Raw genomic sequence first — 16,219 nt, forward strand, 5'->3', positions numbered from 1 at the left:
TGAAAAATACTATTGCCTAGGCTTGAATACTTATTTGCAAAAGCAAATACATAGTAAAGTAGCTATCACTTCATTGCTAAAGAGGCTCCAGATCTATGTGTGCCAAGAAGATAGCATCTCTAGCTGAGTAAAATCCAGTCATTCAGCTAATCTAATTGCTCATGAGTGGGGGAAGGAAAATACAGAAGGACAAACTGCAGCTGCAAGTTCTAAGCATTTCCTGTAAAAACCCCCACTGAGAGTTTGTGTAATCTGACCTGCAGTATGCTAAAAAGGCTATTTGAAAACCTTGCCTCTAGCTGAACATGTGACTTACAGAGTACTAAAATGTAAACAAACTCCTCTAGCAAAAAATCTGAGCCAGTGCCCCTTTAAGACTGCCCAATTTCTTACTTTACTTCTTCCATTGTACCTACAATCATGTGCATGTGAAAAACAGACGATGGGATTAGAAAACCCGGGAATGCACTGAAAAGAAGGGTCTGAAACATTAAACTGTTACTCAACTTAAAAGTACAGAAGAAACAAAGGGCGTAAAAGGAAGTGCCCTCCACAACTGATACCAGCCGAAGATTCTGGAGCTCATACAGCTCAAAAGCCTTGTACTGACTCCACACCAGTAAGACCAACTCAAAAACAGAAAGGTTTAAGACCTAGTGCCCACCCAAGAAATGATCAGCAATTATAAACATGGTTATGGGTGCCTACGCCACTACCTAGCTTTGCAAATGCCTCTTCTCCAATTTGGCTTTTCGTGTCAATAAGTATAAAAGAAAAAATCACTGCACCAAGATAGACTGTCTGCTTCCTGTAAACAAAGAGAAAGACAAGACCCCCCACCCCCACCCGAAGCCCTAAAATTTCATTCTGGTCCTACTTCGATGCTTCTTATCAGCGTTAGTCCACAGATGGACAAGACCAAGCAACACAGTGATGGACACAATACTACATATTTTCCCCATCACCCTCAGCAGACAGAAGCTCACGTCAGGGACGTCAGTGGTACGAAAGCATCACTGACTGGATGCTTTAAATAAAGCTCAAGAATAGTAGCCAGTTTAGATTATGGAAGTGGGGGAGGGTGCAAATGCTACAAAACGGATGGAAGTGGAGAAAACAGAAAACAACTGTACATTACAACTGCGCCCTTTATGAGGCCGGCCTGTATGGCGCCCTAGGCGGTTGCCTAGTTCGCCTATGCTTAAGTCTGGCCATGCCACTATCTTGAGCTGCCAATATTAACCTTTCATTTCTTGATGTGAATTCACCTATCCTTACCCATTCCTGCATTCATTCTGTGCTTAGTTTCATCCCATGTGCTTTCAGTTTTTGCATTCCATTCTCCTATCCTTCGCTGAAGTTCTTGCTCAGAGTCTGCCTGCAATGCCACATCGTCTGCATACAGCAACTTTGTTGATCTGTCTCCTCCAACCTGTTTGTTAATGCAGTGCATCACTAGTATGAACAGCAATGGGCTAACAACTGAACCTTGGTGCACACCCACTCCCACTAGGAACCCCTCCCTATATGAGGCCGAACACTGTTCATACTTTAGTCATTGGGTCCTTGTACGTAGCCTGCACTAATTCTACCAACGTTTCTGGGACTTCAGACCACTGCAGAGCTGCCGAAATCAGCTTTCTTGGGACCTTGCCATATGCTTTCTCTAAGTCTAGGAATGCCCAGTTGAACTCTTTCTCATCTCTAACTTCTTCTCAACTATCTGTCTCACTGCAAACATTGGGTCAGTTGTGGTGCATCCTGATCTGAATCCACACTGCTCATCTCCCATCTTACATTCTACTACTCTGTGTATCTGTTTATCAATCACCCTCTCCAGAACTTTTATGCAATGAGTTTGATGTCTCTGTACTGCCCACAGTTGTGCATGTCTCCTTTGTTCTTGTACACTGGCACAAGTGTGCTAAATTCTCCAGTCATTTGTGATATGAGTACCCTCAGGAGCCATTTCTCCCAATCTCACTCAGCATCTTTATCATATCTGCTGTGACCTCACCTGAGCCTGCTGTTTTCCCTGACTTCATCTTCCTTAGTGCTATTCTTACTTCTTCTAGGGTGGGCTCCTCTTCTTCTCTCATTGCAGGCTGTGTCAGGGGCAGTACAGCTTCTGTGGGGTTTTCATTCAGAAGCTGCTGGAACTACTCCTTCCACCTGCCATTGATGTCCTGTGGACTGGTGAGCAGGTTGTTGCTGGCATCCCTTATGAAGGGTGTCTGAGTATCTTTTTTCTCTCTCTCTGTCTTTGCCTTGCAACCTGATACAGTTTCTTTGTGCCACCTACTGAGTCACCTTCCAGAAGCTGGTAGAGTGCCTCCGATGCCCTGTTCTTTGCTACTGCAACTCCTTTCTTAGCTTCTTTGTTAGCCAACCAGTATCCCTTCCTAGCCTGGCCAAGCTTTTCTATCTCCCACTTTTTCATGCACTCCTTTCTGGACTGCTGCATTCCACCACCAGCTTTCCTTGTGTACCTTATTTCTATACTTGCCTTGGCCACATACCTGTTCTGTAGTCTTCACACATGCTGTTTTAAGGTGCTGCCATTTTTCTTCAATGCCACCAATTTCTTCCTCTTCTTGGGGTGTTATAGCACTGAGTAGTTCCTTGAACTGTTACACTTTCTCTCCAGTCAACTTCCAGGTCATCAGCCTGGTCTCGGTTGACCTCAGTGCCTTCTCTAACCACTGCTTGCAGGTGACTGCAGCAACCAGTGGTTTATGCTGTGGGCAGACTTTCATTGGGAGTGATTTTGCAATCATTGATCCTACCCCAGTGCCCCTTCCTTACTAGGATGAAGTCTACCTGAGTTGCATGTTGGTCACTCTTGTATGTGATCTTTTGACTGTTTCTCTTTCTGAACCATATGTTGGCTACTATCAAGTCATTTGCCAGACAAAAATCTAGAATGACCCCCACTTCTTTATTCCTGTTGCCCTACTCATGTGGACCCAGGCAGTCCAGTATCCTGCTCTGTCTGTCCCGATATGTACAATCAAGTCACCCATTATCAACACCAATTCATGTTGTCCTGCTTTATCTAGTAGGTCCTGCAGCTGATGTCTGAATGCACTCTTTTCCTCACTATCTCAACTGTGCTGTGAGGCATAGGCTGAGATTATGAATACCATCCTAGCATTACACTGGAGTCTAATTGCCATGAGTCTGTTACTAATTCTGATGATATCTCTCTGAAACCTCTCTCTCATCACAATTCCCATACCATTTCTAGTCTCCCTCCTCCTGAGTAGAAGGACTACAGATCCTAAGCCAAGTGGCTTTGCTGCACTGCCCTTCTATCTTGTCTCTTGGATACATACGATGTCCAGCCTCCTCCGTATCATCATGTCATCCACTTCCAAGCTGCATCCTGTCAGTGAACCTACATTAAGTGCAGCAATTCTCAGTTCATGTTTGGCAGGTTGATTAGTTTTACATCCAACTTTCGCTCAACAGAGCTATGCCAGATCATTCCCAGGCTGGGCAACTAGACATCGGTCAGCCAATAGCTTACTGACCCATGGCTGCTGGGTTTTATGGTGGGCACACACTGGCCAATAGGGGCACATAGACCTATGGCACACAGTCTGTGATCGGTGTTCTCCTATCTTTAAGGGTACTGCACACCACAGCAGATGCTTAAAACAGTTGGTCTGTACAACTCTTCCCACTATACATCTGTGCTGCTGTCCACAGCTCGATTCATTGGTGAGTTTAAGATGTTTCAGCGTGTGTTTTGGAGGTGGGAAGAACCCCCCACAGAGAGAACATGCAAACTCCAAGCAGGCAATAGCCGGAGGTCAGGATCAAACTGTGTGTGTTGCACATGGCAGGCAAAGACCTTAATCATTGTCAACTGGTCTCAGTCACAGTAACAAAATTTCACTATACTCACACACAAGGCAAGTGTTCTAAAAAGGATCAAGATGCATAACCTTTAATTACCTTTAGAAAAAGTTTGCATAAAATACAAGAGCAAAGCTGAGAACATGCTTTTACAGGAAGAGCCAAAACATTTATAGTTAGCTCGGTTTTCAGGTGAGAATACGCAAAAGTTTGAATTTTTTTTTATATAGGTGGAATCTTGACAGAAGACAGCAAAGCTCACCAGGAACATAGTGATCACTTTTCCCATGTTGTTGTGAGGCAAAGGAGAAAGTAATGTTCTGATGGACACTGATTCCAGAGTGAAGGGGACATAAATCACCCTTAGCCTCTGTACCAGTGGGGGATGACAGTCCATTCTTAGTTGCTTGAAAAACAAAACAGCACAGCAGATAAGGTTGGAGAGTTCCCTAATTGTTAGCCAGATGCCTTTGAGAAGAATGAAACAATGATGCTTCCTTCCAGAAGCCACAAGAACACAGATTCTACTGGAAAGATCCTGGAGATCACATAAGAAGCACTGGCCAGCAGTGGCAGACCATACAATAGTTGGGTCATCAAAATTTATTTTTATTTATTTATTTTACATTTGTTGACTGGGCTGGTCCAACTGGATATATGTCCATTTTCAGTGGAGGCCCGGGGAGAAAAGCTCCACACTTCAGAGTAGTATTTACAAAACACAGGTACATTACAAAGTTTTGGCCATCATAACAATTCATTGCATTTTAGCTTATGAGTAAAAAAACAATCCTATTACATGACAGCTATGGATGTACATACAAAAAATATGTAAAAAAGCACACTATTAAACAGTAAAGTCATACACACATTATTGTTAATAAAATATTAACTAGCTCATGCAGGTATGAAGATTAGTATCTGGAGACAAGTGAGGTAGTTAGTCCGGGTTAGCACAGGGGCATAGCCAATGTGATTTAAGGTATGGTTTAAGTTTGGTTTTAAATAGGGTACCTGAGGATAGGGAGGTTAGGTGATTGGGGAGGGTGTTCCAGGTTTTACTCACTGTTTTAGAGAACAGTGAGTCTCCAGCCAGATTGTTGGTTTTACCTGTTTGAACCAGTAGTTTATTTGATGAATGCAGGGTCTTTAGATTAATGTAGGGGGTGATTAGGTTAGTGAGTATGGGAGTATTTGAAGGTTGATACAGAATCTTATGGGCCACTATTAGTTGGTTCAGTAGAATTAGATTTGACAACTCTAACCATCCTAGTTGATTAAGATTATTGCAATGATGGGTTCTGTAGGTTGACCCAGTTGCAAATCTGGCAATAATATTGTAGGAGATAGCCAGCTTGTTCATATTGCTTTTACATAGTTTAGTATAGCTAGGGGATGTGTATAGCAGGGTTGAGATTAAGTGGGTACGGGCAATAGTGGTCCTGGCTAGTTGAGTCAGAAAGGGTTTGATCCTATAGAGGAAACCTAGTTTTTTGTTTACTGTTTTTATAGTGTTGTTAATATGATGCTCAAAGGTAAGGTTATTATCAATTAGTACCCCAAGCAGTTTTGTGGTAGAATCAGGAGATATGATAGTACCACTGCTAGATGTAACATTGAAGTTCAGTGGGGAGGCTCTGCGGGTGGGAGTGAATAATAGTATTTTTGTTTCTTTTCGGTTCAGGATGAGACATCGGTGAAGGAGCCATTTCTTTACTGTGCTAAACACATTTTGGGTTAGGGAATGTAGTTGTGATGGTGTAGTGGCTGAGCATATTAACGTGGAATCATCCGCGTATTGGATACAGGTAGCTTGAGGTATTACAGAGTATAGGTCATTTGTAAAGATAGAGAAGAGCAGAGGACCCAGTATGGAGCCTTGAGAGACACCAAGGGTAATTGGGAGGTGGGAAGACAGGTTATTCTCCCATAGTACAAGCTGTTGCCTGTTATTTAGGTAGGATTGGAACCACTGTATAGCAAGTGGATCCAGTGACAGGTTTTTAAGTATGTTTATGAGTAGTTGGTGGTTGACCATATCAAAGGCTTTTGACAGATCAATAAAGAGGGCTGATGATAGAGTGTCATTGTTACGATTTTTATTAATGCAGTCGGTGAAGGATAAGAGAGCAGAGGTGGTGCTATGAAATGGTCTGAAGCCATGTTGGCAGATAGCTAGTAAGTTGTTTTCTAGTAGGCGGTTTAATAGCTGCTTATGAATGCACTTCTCCATGATTTTTGCCAATGGGGATAATATGGCTGTAGGCCTGTAGTTAGATAAATCTTTGGAATTACCACCTTTATGCAGGGGGATAATATGTGAAATTTTCCAGATTGATGGGATGGTTCCTTCAGAAATAGTTCTGTTAATGGGGATAGATATGGGGTAAGCTATAGCTTTAGCAGCTTTTTGCAGGTATTCTGCAGGTAGTAAATCTGCAGCGAGGGTGGTGGGTTTAAGTTTCTGAATAAGGGTACAGACAAGGGATGTAGGAATAGGTTGAAATTGAAATAGTGGGGGGCTGTTAGAGATATAAGAGGAAGAAGATATAGTGTCAGGGGATAGCCGATTGGCAAGAGATTTAATGGTCTCTGTGAAGAAAGTGTTAAAAGAATTGGCTATTTGGTTGGGGCTGTTATGAGCCTGAGGGGTTGGGTGTGACTGAACGACTTGGGTATAAAAGTTTATTGATGCCAGACCAGAATTTTTGAGGTTTATTTTGGTGGGTTTGTTGGAGGTGATAGCAAAAGTTTCTTTTATCTGACAATATGTTTTTTTTGGTTTCATTTCTTAACCGTCTGAACTGATCTGTAGGGCATTTAGTTGTCCGCCAGCTGGCCCAGAGTTTATTTCTTTGGAGGATTTTTTGTTTGGTAGTTTTGGAAAGCCATGAGGCTGGTTTAGACCTACATCTAATTGTGCGTGTTGAGGCATGGTAGTCTAGAGTGGTCAAGAATTTGGAATGAAAGTATTTAACTACGTCTTCTAATGGTAGGTGTTTCAGGGGTGACAGTCGAAAGCTATGAGTTCTTGTTGAAAGCCGTCTGGGTTAAAATTTTTGTTAGACCTTATAGTCTTATAAATGGTTGGGTTTGGGATGTCACTCTTATACCTGATTAAGAAGGTGAATGAGTGGTCGCTTAGATCTTCAGGGAGGGTCCTTACTTTGTAGGATTGATGACTATTTGTAAGAATCCAGTCTAGGGTGCTGTCATTGTTATTAAGTTTATTGGATCTAGTGGGAGATGTAATGGTTTGAGTAAAACCATGTAGGTTGATATGGGTAGAAGGCTGCACAGATGTACAGCACCTCCAGTTTATATTAAAAGTCACCGAGTACTATGGTTTCTTGAGGGTAGATGGTGGACAGCCAACTTAGGATAGCCTCTAAGGTGCTGATATTATTGCCTGGAGGAAGGTAGACACAGAGGATATAAATGGATTTACATTTGTTGAGTTGAATCTTGGAAATAAGAACTTCTGCATTACTAGGTAGTGGAGGTTTAGAGTCTATAGAGGTCACCTGTAATCCAGTTTTATATAGAATAGCTACTCCTCCTCCTCCTTTCTTAGCATTACAGTCAAGTCTCAGGATACTATAACTGGGGGGAATAACCACACTGTCTTGTATTGCTGGCTTGAGCCATGTTTCAGTGAGACAGAGGATGTCAAATGAATGTACATCCATGAAGGCATGTAGGTGGGCAACTTTATTATTTATGCTTCGAATATTGAGATGCGCTATCAGTAGAGAGTTGGGAAGTCTGGTAAGCAGGTGTGTATTAATAGAAGTTGGGGTGTTAAGCTCTGTGGCAGTGGTAGAATTTGGGCCAGGGTTTGGATGCATGTCCCCATCTATTAGGGAGTGGACTTATATTCTCAGAGTGAGTAAGAAAAGCTTACATATTAGGTTCTGGGATTTCCTAGCTCTAGGGCTGTAGTATGTGATGTGAGTGAGTCTATGAAATTTGGCTGATAAGTACTTTGGTGGACAGGCTGTATTATTATGACTATGAGGAATTATAAGTGTTGGTCTGGAGGTTTGCTTTATGGGGTTGAAAAAGTCTAGGCAATTAAGGTGTTTGTAGAAAGTAGGTATATATGGTACAGTTAAAATAGGTAGGAATGTGAGTAGGAGTAGGGGGCTTCAGGTGTGTAAGGGTAGCAGTGGGTGGCATTGTGGTTGTATTGTGTTTAGGTTACTATAAGGGATGAGTACAGATATTTTACTAAGGTAATGACTAGGGGGAAGTGGGTTTTAGCACTTTAAGGGATTGGAGCATGTGATAGGTTGAATGGATGGGGGTTGTGGTTAGGGTGTATAGATCTAGAAGCACTGGGGTTGGGTGGGAATTGCGGGCAGGGTAGGAGAGCGGAGTGAGCCCGCAGGGCGAACAGAGCGGGTAGAGCCACTGAAGGAGTGAATCCTAGGAGACCACTCAGTGGAGAGCCGATTGCTAAGGTAAGTTTAGGTGGAGAAAGGTGGGGGGGGGGGGGTAAGAGGCTTGATAGTAGGGATAGTGAGCAGGGTAGTTGTGCAATGTAAAGTAAAAGGATAGAAGGATAGAGTGGGACTATAACTCAGCAAGCTATGAATACTGTATTCCTGTGAGTTGTATTTCAAGACAGTAGGATAGATCTAGGAAAAGGGTGCCATCTAGTGGCCAAAAGCTATACAGCAACAGTAGTTTCTCATAGGAGGTAGCAAAGCTAGGAATATGAGGATGGAAGGATATAAATTAATTATAAAGGGTACAGGAGGGAACATAGACTAGAAAGTAGGAAAAGAAAGGGTTTGACTGCTGGCCGCCCTAGCTGAGGAGTGTACCTTAAGACCTGAACTAATTTATACAATGTTATTTCTACAGTCAGAAGTTGTACAATGCATACTTTCTCCTATTTTCATTTTCCTTGAGGGGCTGTTGCTCAGGACGAGAAATGATTAAATTCCTTAGCTTAAGGTGTAGACTGCAAGTTTAGGTTGGTTTAAGGTTGTTGGTCGACAAACAGGGCAATTCCTCAGCTTTAGTATCGTACAAGCAGGTAGGGCAGCTAGTTGCATAAAGGGAGAGAGAAACAGAGAGGTAAAATAAGAAGGATATTAGGCACAGTTACTAGATAAAATAACAAGATAATGCACATACTAGCACTAACACCAGGTACAATTTGTCTCTATTCTACATAAACCAAGTATCACTTGAAAAATGAAAGGTTAGATAGATTCAGTTACATAGTGAAATCATCTCAGTTGCATCTAGCAGTTCCATAGAGCCATAACAGTCGCACTCTAAAAAAAACAGGGAAAACAGTTTATGTGCAACAGGAATAAGATGAGGAACAAGGCATACAGCGTGAGTGTAGGCAAAGCAAGGTGCTAATCAAACATGGGTATTCTAACCAAAAAGACATTTACAGCAATTGTAGTGTCCCTGTAGTTAAAACAAATCAGATAGGAACAGTAAAAATCACTCAAGTTTACATTCAAAATTTAAGAAAGCTAAAACGCTGTGTTAACTTTACTTTTTAGGTGTAATTACGGAAGAAAACAGCTTCATTCAGTTGTTTTACAATAACTCAACTACGAATACACTCTACTGTGATGATTAGGGTTAGTCAAAACTCTCGTTCCTTACAGATGGCGTTTACTACGTAAAAACAAGATATGTATTCTTTAAATTACCAACTGAATGTCCTACAGGTAGCTACAACTACTTGGCGTAAAACAAGCTATGTACTCTTTAAATTAACAGCTGAACATCCTCCAGGTAAGCTACAAATGCATAACCTGTTCCACGTGCAGCAAAGCAATCGCAGTTAGCCGGTACCGGCGATTAGTATCACCAGTACACTCTAGGTTACATAAATTGCTGTTTCTGGTTGTGAAAGTACCCTTTCAAACAATATACAATTAAAAAAGTATGCCTGGCAGTAAAATATTAAAAACACATGCAAAACACAAACACTGTTAGCCGGAACTGGCGGTCAATAACTCCAGTACACTTTGGGTTACATTAGATGTTGCTTATGACTATACAGATAAACCTTCACTTTTAAAAGTGTAACGCTTATCTGGCAGTGGAATAGTTAGAAAAACACGTGCAGCAAACGCTAACTATAAGGATAACTAAAACGATAACCTTACAGGCACTACTAAAAGCGTACTGCTTATCAGGCAGTACATAATAAAAAGCACGTGCAGCAAACGCTACCACAGTTAGTCGGTAAAGTACAGTTGTGTACCTACCATAAATGTAGATGTTCGAGTGTATTCACTGTTGCAGTCATTACACTTGGGTTATCCTGCTGGCAGGCGACCTGTAGTTGGCCCGAGTTCCAAAGTCTTGGTTAGGCGTCGGTTGCTGTCGCCTCTTCCCTGACGTCAGAGCGCCAGGGGTATACAAGTTGCAACCAATGCCATTTTCTTCAATTTTTCTTGCCCCAGATGTCAGGTGCCCCCAGATATGAAGGCTGTAAAGATAAAAATATGCCAAACAACCATGCATATATCACTAAAAACATTTTCTTCTTCTAAAAGCAAATTCACCACATAGGTTATATAGAGTTGAGAAGTACAGAATAGTCCCAGCAAAGAGGGGGATGGTGGGTGGGTAACCAGGACTGCAACAGTGAATACACTCGAACATCTACATTTATGGTAGGTACACAACTGTACTATGTTCATCGTGTTTCACTGTTGCAGTCATTACACTTGGGTAGAATCCCAAAGCTTAGGTAGGGTGGCTGGATCTAGATTGGATTTGGTGACGCTAACAAGCCCTGCAGAACTGCAATGGCAAAGCCTGCTCTGGATTTGGAGTAGAGAGGTAGGTGGTAGTGCTTGGTAAAAGTGTGCACTGAGCCCCAGGTTGCAGCTTCTAATATGTCTTTGGTTGGTACCCCTCTGAGGAAAGCTGCTGAAGTGTCTGCTGCTCTGGTAGAATGAGGCCTAATGCCCTTAGGCACAGATTTGCCATGTTGTGCATAACAGAAGCGGATGCAGTGTCCTATCCATTTGGAGATTGTCTGCTTTGTAATAGGTTTTCCTTGTGATCCTGCAGCATATGCTACAAACAGTTGCTTAGTTTTTCTGAAAGCTTTTGTTTTGTCCAAGTAAAAACGTAGCTGCCTGTGAATATCCAAAGAGTGCAGAAGTCTTTCCCCTTTATTCTGGGGATTTGGGTAGAAAGTAGGCAAATTAATAGTTTGGTTTAAGGCCACAATGGAGATCACTTTTGGCATGAATGTTGGGTTCGTCCTTAGAGAAACCCTGTCCTGGTGAAAAATGAGGAAAGGTTCCACAGCCATCAATGCCTGTAACTCTGAAACTCTTCTTGCTGAAGTTATTGCTAGGAGCAGAGCAGTTTTCCATGACAAGAATTTTAGATCAGCTGTGCTGGCTGGTTCAAAAGGAGGCAGTGTTGGTTTTTCTAAAACAAAATTGAGGTCCCAAGTAGGTACTGGTGCTCTCCTAGGGGGTCTTATATTCTTTGCCCCTCTGAGATACTGTCGTAGTACAGGATGTGAAAAAATAGGAGGATCCATATTGTAATGAGCTGAAATGGCAGAGGCATGGATTTTAATAGAAGAAAAAGATAGGCCTTTGGTCCAATATCTCAGTCAGGTATTGTAAAATCTGAGGCATATTAGTGACCAGTGGGTTGAGCCCTTGCGCCTGGTTCCAAGCACAGAATCTCTTCCATTTTTCCGCACAAGATTTCCTAGTGCTGGGTCTCCTGGCTTCCAAAATTACATCCTTAACAGCTTTAGAAAGAGGTGCAGTCTGAGTGGCTACATTATCTGTCATGCTGCCAGGTTTAAGGTTCTGAGTTGACTGCAGAATCTGATTGTTTTGCTGTGTCAGAAGATGAGGGATTTGAGGTAGAGGCCAAGGCGGGCCTTGGGACAAAATCTTTAGGATTGGGTACCAGTGCTGGCGTGGCCAGTCTGGTGCAATCAGGATCATTTTTGGCCTCTCTTGTCTGACTTTTAGAAGCACCTCGGTGATAAGAGGCATCGGAGGGAAGGCATAGACTGTCAGATTTTTCCAGTTGAAAGATAGAGCATCCACTTTCCATGCTTCTAAGTCCTTGTGCAAAATTTCTGTAATTGGCAATTGTGAGGGGAGGCAAATAGATCTATGTCTGAGCGTCCCCATTCCCTTGTTATCATGTTGAACACTTGTGGATTTAGCTTCCATTCGTGAGGATCCATGAGATTTCTGCTTAGTTCGTCTGCCAGTGTATTTTTTGTTTCTGGCAGGAATTGTGCTTGCAGATGTACCTGGTAAGTCAGTGCCCCCTTGCTTGTTTATGTACCACATAACTGTGGTATTGACAGTCTTTATTAATAATTGTCCTGGATGTATTAGGTCCTTGAAGGCTGTCAGGGCATTTTGTACAGCTAGCATCTCTTTTTGATTGATGTGAAGATGCAGTTGTTCCTTGGGCCACGTGACCTGAATACATTTTCCTGCGATATGTGCTCCCCAGGCATAATCCGATGCATCCATTATTATTGTCTGCCTGACTGTAGGTAAGGTGAAAGGCTGTCCCTTGTTGTGGTGACAGGCCTGTGACCACCATCGAAACTCCTGTTGTAGGCAGGGAATCAAGGTTATGATTGTCTCTAGGCTGTGACAACGCTGAGTCCAAACACTTTTTAGATACCATTGTAGTTTCTTCATATACAGTTTGGCATATGGAATTAGTAGAATGCAAGATGCCATGAAACCCAGGGCCTGCAGAATTTTTCTTGCAGGGAGCTGGGTCTTTGTTGCCATCATTTGAAAGTACTGAGTCAGTTGCCTTTGTTTGTCTGGTGTGAGATAAGCCATCTGGGTAGTTGTATTCAAGCTTGCACCCAGGAATATTATCTCTTGAGAGGGCACTAGTTTTGATTTATTTTCATTTACTGTGTACCCTAGGCAAATTAGTAATCTTTTTACAAACTCCAGGTGCTTTAGAAGAATGTCCTTGCTCTCTGCTTGAATAAGGCAGTCGTCCAAGTAGGGATATATTTGAATACCTCTTTGCTTGCAAAATGCAATTACTGGTGCCAGGCATTTTGTGAAGACCCTTGGCGCAGTAGATAAGCCAAAGGGCAGTGCAGAGAATTGATAATGCATTGAGCCTGCTATAAATCTGAGGTATCTTCTGCACGATTGTCTGATTGGGACATGCAGGTATGCCTCCTTGAGATCCAAAGTAACTAGCCAAGCCTCTTTGCCCAACATGGGCAGGAGTTGAAGTGTTAATATTTTGAATTTTGGAACATCCAGGAAAGTATTTAGGATTGACAGGTCCAGTATTGGTCTCCATGCTCTGTCCTTTCTGGATACTAGGAAAAGTCGTGAGTAAAATCCTTGGCCCTGTTCTTCTTGTGGAACATTTTGAATAGCTCCCATATCCATAAGAGCTGCAATCTGTTTTTGTGCCTCTGCCCATTGGTTTTGAGGCAGGTTTGGCATACCTTTTGGTTTTGGAAGCATGTGGAAGTGGAACGTGTACCCTTGAGAAACTATATTTGACACCCATTGGTCTTGGGTGATCATGTGCCAATTTTTTGAGAAAAGTGCTAGGTTTCCCCCTAGGGGTGCTGTCAACTGGTAGGTGCTTGGCATTTGCAGAGGGAAGTCATTGTGACTGTTTTCTATAAGGTTGTGATTTGTCTTCTCCCCCCTTTGAGGGCTGAAGAACCCCATTGTTTAGGTCTGTAGGAGCCTTGGGGCTGAGATCTGCCTCTTGGGCATCTGTATCTGCCTCTTTGTGGCCTGTCTGACACTGGAAAGGACCAATTTTTTGAAGGCCAGTTCCTGCTAAATCTAGGTGGCTGAACCTGTAAGAAATCTTTCACAGTTTGCATTGACTTTGCTTTATCCTCCATTTTCTCTAAAACCTCTTCTGCCTTAACACCAAACAAATTATCATGCTGTAGTGGAGCATCCAATAATTTCATTTTAATATAGTCAGGTAAACTTTGTTCTTTCAACCAAGCATGTCTTCGAATAACTGAGCCTGTAACTGCGCTTTACAAGAAGCCTCTAATGAATCAAAACCACATTGCAGAGTACGCTTTCCCACTTGTTCAACTGCATGCAATAAATTTTGCATTTCTTTACAGTCAGGACCTTCTGTATTTGTAACCATTTTCTGCTTTAACAAAGACATGAGATACTGCTGATGTTTAAGCATGTGAAACTGACAGTTTAAAGCTCTTACAGCTAAAGTAGCAGAAGTGTAAACTTTTTCCCCCCATCTGTCCAGAGCTCTGTAATCCCTATCTGAGGGGACAGGATTTTTGGCAGTGGAAGCTTTAACCCCTTTTGGACCCAGAGAATTAGTTTCTGGGTCCGCAGCGGGGGTTTTGTAAAGAAATTTATGAGAGTCAAGGACCCTGTAGTACCTGTCTGGCTTTACTGGTGCAGGGGGTAAAGAATCTGGAGACAGACTGGATTCAGAAAAAACATCATCAACAATATCAAGCACAGGGGGGATAGCCAAGGGCCTGTGCTGAGGCAATAGAAGGAAATCTCTGAGCCTTTTCTTGGATTCTGAGTAATCCTGGCTCTCCCAATGGAAATGTTCACTCATGGTGTGCAGGGTTTCCCCAAAAAAGAGTAATCCTCAGGCGGTGAGGCTGAAGGAATGGACTCTTCTGCATCAGAGTCCTCATAGGGAGGGAGAGAATAGCCCTGGTCAGAGGAAGAATCAGAAGAAATGGAAACCTGATCAGACGAATCATAATCAGGGTCTTGCCTAGGCCTTTTGTCAGGAGGGGGATGGGAGCCCCTGATTAAAGTAATAAGGTCTTCGGCCATTTTAAGCATCTGTTTCTTAGGCATGGATGACTGTTCTGGAGAATGCTGCACTTGTTTCTTTGTCTTTAATGGTGTTTTTGACTTTGCCTTTGCTGCTGTAGTAGCTTTAATTGTAAGCTGTGAAGGTCTGAAAACACCCTCAGAAGCCAGTGCCTGCTCAGCGGCTCCGGACCCATCTGAGGGTATATTTTCCGTAGGTCCAATACCTTGAGTTTTCAATTTTGAAAATCTCAGGAGTCAGCCGACTGGCACTTGTGAACTGCTTATGTGTCAGGAACCATGCGGCAAGAAAGACAGAAGAAAATGGCGTCGGTTGCAACTTTTATACCCCTGGCACTCTGACATCAGGGAAGAGGCGACGGCAACTGACGCCGGACCACGACTTTGGAACTCGGGCTGACTACGGGTCGCCTGCCAGCAGGATAACCCAAGTGTAAGGACTGCAACAGTGAAACACGATGAACATCAGAGATTAATAACACCAGTATTGTCCAGGTTGTTTTAAATGTCCCCTTTGACTTAGAAGATACCCTTTCAGACAACTTAAACTTGAAAAAATGCTTATCTGGCAGTTATGAGTAAAACAGACGTAACTTACACAACACTGGAGCTAGGGACGCACAGCAGCCAAGAGCTAGACCGAGGCGTAAAGATGGTGGCACATGGGGTGAGGTATATTTATAAGGCTGGTGAGGTCATGAGAAAGAAAGGGGAGGGGAAAGATAGGTGAGGACAGGTAGAGATCGGAAGTGACTAGCACATCACAGTAAGTAATAAGGGCAGAAAGGCACCTAGTACTTAGTCTGTAGTAGACATTTAATACAGCCACGCTTGAGAAGGCAGGAAGAAATGAGTAAGAAGAGAAGGAACCAAGGGGTGAAAGGACAGGGCTAGAAGCAGAGTAATGGTAGCCAAAAGGGAGTGGAGGGATGTTTACTGGGCTACATAATCAGAGTCTAAGTTATTGAAGGAGTGAATCCTAAAAGAACAGTGGAGAGCTAATTGCTAAGGTAAGTTTATGTGGAGAAAGGCGGGGGGTAAGAGGTTTGATAGTAGGGATAGTGGGCAGGGTAGTTGAGTAATGTAGAGTAAAAGGATAGAAGAATAGAGTGGGACTATAACTCAACAAGCTATGAATACTGTATTCCTGTGAGTTGTATTTCAAGACAGTAGGATGCTGTTGTTGTTTTTCTTTTGTTTTTTCCCAATTAGGGGTCGCTACAGCGGAACTCCGGTCCACTAATGATTGGCAGTCAATTCTTATGGTGCCGAGGTGCCAGCCCGATGCTCAACCTTCAACGAAGGCACACCCATTTACGCATGTCTTTCGAACGTAACTCGACCGCGGGGAGGACATGCAGACTCCAGGATAAATCTAAGAAAACGGCGCCATTTAATGGCCAAAATCTATATAGCAACAGTAGTTTCTCATAGGAGGTAGCATGGCTAGGAATATGAGGATGGAAGGATATAAGTTCATTATAAAGGGTACAGGAGGGAAGGTAGGCTAGAAAGCAGGAAACGGTTTGACTGCTGGCCGC

General features: G+C 42.8%; 1 protein-coding gene across 2 annotated transcripts in view; it reads right to left on the minus strand.

Annotated features, from left to right (window-relative positions):
- The window catches only part of FUZ (fuzzy planar cell polarity protein), an 876,363-nt gene that overhangs the window by 639,284 nt on the left and 220,860 nt on the right, over nt 1–16,219 (minus strand). The window lies entirely within an intron of this gene.

This window comes from Protopterus annectens, chromosome 17.part0 (genome assembly GCF_019279795.1).
Source record: "Protopterus annectens isolate FY-2018-M chromosome 17.part0, PAN1.0, whole genome shotgun sequence".
NCBI lineage: Eukaryota > Metazoa > Chordata > Ceratodontiformes > Protopteridae > Protopterus > Protopterus annectens.